This window comes from Panthera uncia, assembly GCF_023721935.1.
Source record: "Panthera uncia isolate 11264 chromosome E2 unlocalized genomic scaffold, Puncia_PCG_1.0 HiC_scaffold_19, whole genome shotgun sequence".
Taxonomy (NCBI): Eukaryota; Metazoa; Chordata; class Mammalia; order Carnivora; family Felidae; genus Panthera; species Panthera uncia.
Window position 1 is genome coordinate 16468198 of NW_026057588.1, and position 3872 is coordinate 16472069.

The 3872-nt window shown below is 48.6% G+C and overlaps 1 long non-coding RNA gene across 1 annotated transcript; it reads right to left on the reverse strand.

Annotated features, from left to right (window-relative positions):
* Window positions 1-656: 656 nt before the first annotated feature.
* Window positions 657-2663, reverse strand: LOC125915910 (uncharacterized). The gene is made up of 2 exons (XR_007455793.1): window positions 2385-2663; window positions 657-904 (listed from the first exon to the last, which is right to left on the reverse strand). It is a non-coding gene; the product is annotated as an uncharacterized LOC125915910 (long non-coding RNA).
* Window positions 2664-3872: the final 1209 nt, after the last annotated feature.

Below are 3872 nucleotides of genomic sequence, written 5' to 3' on the forward strand. Positions count from 1 at the left end.
GACTGGGAATTCATTTTATTTTTTTTAAGTTTATTTATTTATTTTGAGAGAAAGAGAGAGAGCATGAGCCCAGGGCAGAGAGAGAGGGAGCGAGGATCCCAGACAGGCTCCGCACCATCAGCACAGAGCCTGATGTGGGGCTTGAACCCACAAACTACAAGATCATGACCTGAGCTGAAATCAAGAGTCAGATGCTTAACAGACGGAGCCACCCAGATGCCCCAGACTAGGAACTGGCTTTAAAGATTAGGTCGGAAGGTGCATTTCCATACGGATGGGTCAAAAGAGAGGGGCAAGAAGACGAGTGCATACTCCCCACCCTCCCAAACATATACACTAACCACCACCGTAAATCAGACTGATGGGTTCCAGGCAAGCACTGACTTCTACAGGGCAACCACAAGATCCTGTGTATGAGGTTCTGCTTAGCTATGGTGGAAGACCTAACGTGAGGCTCAGGGTCTGCTTTAATGACTTCCACCTGTCAACGTGGAAGAAGACTTCCATAAGAACATGGGGACAAGTTTATATTTGGGCAAAGAATGGAGTGGAATACACCGATGAGTTTTAAACATATAGCCAGTGGGCCACTGTATGAAAACGCTATGTGAAAGCCTGAACACCACAATTGGGGATTAGAGTTTCATTTCACAGAATGACAGGGGGTGCTCAAGGTTTATTGATATCAGGGGCCCAGAGAGGAAGGGTCGGAGTATCAGTAAGTGTAATGTCAGCTACTGTAACAAAGAACTTCCTTGATTTCAGTGACTTCATACAATAGTTGATTTCTTGCCACAGGTGTCCTGCTTGGTTGGCATCTGTCCTCCATCTGGTGACTCACACAGCAGACTGGTTAATCTTGTGCCTCCATCATTTCCTGGGGCTCCAAATTATCTGCTTCCACCTGGCAAATGGGAGGAGAGAGGGTAAAGAAGTTTCACCAGCTTCTTAAAAAGCTTGGCCCAGAAGTGACCCTCTATAAACCTCCCTTCTGCCCGTATTTTATTGGAGAGAACTAATCACATAGCCACCCCAGATGCAAGGAGGGCTGAGAACAAATCCCCAGGCTGGGCAGCTTCCTGCCATCGTAGTTATGCAGAGTGTGTGGATGATAATGGACCCAACATCAACCACCACCAGATCCACAACCTCAGGGGGAAGCAGCAGGAAGAGGCTGTGGGATCTCCTATTCACTACACCAAATCCTGCTCCAGGGAGACGTCTCAGCCCCACGCTGACCACCCACCCACCTACCCTGGTCCCGGCCTTTGGGGTGGGTGATCACAAATTTGACTCCTTTGAGGGCAAAGTGAATCTGGCTTGATTTGATAAATCTCTAGGTCAGTGCCGAAAGATGATAGTGAGTATCCAACACTTTTTTCCCCCCAAGCATTTATTGAGCCCTCACTGTGCCAGGCCCAGTGCTGGGAACACACCTGTGAATCAGCACTGTGAACACACAGTCCAGGCTTTGGAATTTTGTCTCCTCATAAGGCAGAAAGAGAACAGGTAGTTTCTGGACCTGTGTTTGTCGCTGTGATATCCCATTATGAACAAGATTGGGGAGAGGGAAGGGACAAAGAAATCACCAGGTCTGCCTGCCTGTGTGTGATGGTGGGGTGGGGAGTGGAGGTTCAGTGAAGGGATGAGGGCAACATTTGAGGACGAAGTCACCTGGACCAGAAGGGGGTACATAGGTTTGAACATAATCCCTGTATTATCTGTGTGATCTATCTATCTATTATCTGCAGATCTGTGTGCTAATCATTAACCTAATGATTCCAGCTCCTAACACAAACCACTGTTGATTCAAGTGCTAATCAGAAATCCGATGTCTGTGAACACAAACCTGTGCTGATTCATGTGCAAACTGTAAATCTATGTTGACTGTAAACTCTGTCCTGGAGCAGGGCTAAATCACAAACTTGGGCAGGAACACTAACCAACAATCACCAACTCAAAAAGATCCACATGCTAATAGCCATTTTGAGTTGATTCATGTGCTAATTAGTATCTTGGGATAATTTAACTGAATGATCAGAGGGTGTTGCAGTCTTGGGGAAGAGAAGTACTGACTCTGAAGCCTGACAGTCTAAGTTCAAATCCCAGGTCTGTTACAGACCAGTTGAATTGACTATGGGCAAATTATTCCCTTCTTTGGGCCTCAACTTCATTCTTCATTCATTCCTTCAAGAGGCGGGCTGGCTGATAGCACCTCATATGGCTGTTGGGAGGATTAAATAAGATAATTCATGTAAGAAGCTGGGAGCAGTGCCTGGCACAGATGTGTTTACTCTATAAGTACTAGCTGTAATAATGATAACGATAATATAGAGCCAACAGTTACTGTCCTGATTTCATTTAATCTTCATAGTGGCCCCTACCTCCAACTTCTTCACCACCACCACTCTTCCTTGGCCCATGTCTGGAAGCCTCACCATCTGGATGGGCTTCCCAGAGGTTCCCAGGGCAACCCCGAGTCCCCAAGTCCCGTCCCCGCTGCTGCTCCTCTCAGCACTATTCCCAGGTCGGGACGCAACCCCCTCAGTCGCCACTAGGAGGCAGCAACACACCGCTCAGCCGCTGCGCGCGCGGCGCATTGTGGGGCACGTAGTCTCGTGGGTGGTTTAAGCGCTGGTTCCAGCCAGGGAAGTAAACTGCATTTCCCAGAAGGCCACGCGACACCCTCTGCCTCACCTTGCTCAAATCTGGGGGCTGAGACCTCACCCCCACCGAGAGCGCGCCTCCGGAGCGGCGCGGGGAATTGTGGGGTGGCGGAACGGAGGCCCGCGCCCCGTGGAGGAAATGCTGCGCCGGCGCGGGCGGTTGGTCTAGCCAGATGGACCTTAGCGGGTGGGTAGGGGCAGCAGCTGTTCAGTCCCGGGAGTCGCCGCCGCTTTAAAGCAACGGCGTGGGGGCGTGGGGTGCTGCGCAATCCCCTACTCAGGGAACTGCGAGACCAGACCCCCGCCGCTGTGTATGCCCTGGAGCCAGCTCAGCCGCCTGCGGCTCTGCTGAATCTCCCCTAACCCTTGCCGGCTCTCGAGACTGTTCATGGCGCTTCAGTCTTAAAAGAAAACAATCCCTTCCCCTTCTTTTCTCTCTTTTCCTTCACAGTTACCCCCTCTCCCTCCTTTAAAAAACAAACAAAATAAACAACAAACCCCCCCCCCCCATTATGGTAATGTTCAACCGTGCACACGGGAAGAATGGGGTAATGACCCTCCAGGTACCCAGCACATTTCTTCAGCAATTATCAACGTATGGCCAATCCTGTTTTATTTTTCCTGCCTCTCTCCCTGCAGAATTAGTGTAAAGCAAATCCCAGACAGCATATTTCATCCACAAATACTTTTATATGCATCTCTAAAACACAAGGTTCTTTCAAAAAAATAACACCTTTATCACACCTAAAAACAAATAGTTTCTTAATTTTATTCAGTATCCAACCTGTCTCCAGAGATCCCTGATTGTCTTATAAATGTCTTAACTGTTGACTGGTTCAGATCAGAATCCAAACAGGATCTGTGCATTGCATTTTGTTGGTACCTCTCACAAAGGTACCTGTCTGATTTGGCTGGTTGCACTTGGTGTCCTTCGTTATGTTCTTCTGTCTCCTGTATGTCCTGCAAACAGATGTAGAGGCTGCGTCAGATTCAGGTGTTTTGTGTTTTGTTTTTGATTTTTAAAAAATGTTTATTTGTTTTTAAGAGAGAGAGAGAGAGACAGAGCGTAATCAGGGGAGGGGGAGAGAGAGAGAGGGAGACACAGAATTCAAAGCAGACTCCAGGCTCTGAGCTGTAAGCACAGAGCCGGAAGCAGGGCTTGGACTCATGAACTGTGAGATCATGACCTGAGCCGAAGTTGGTTGC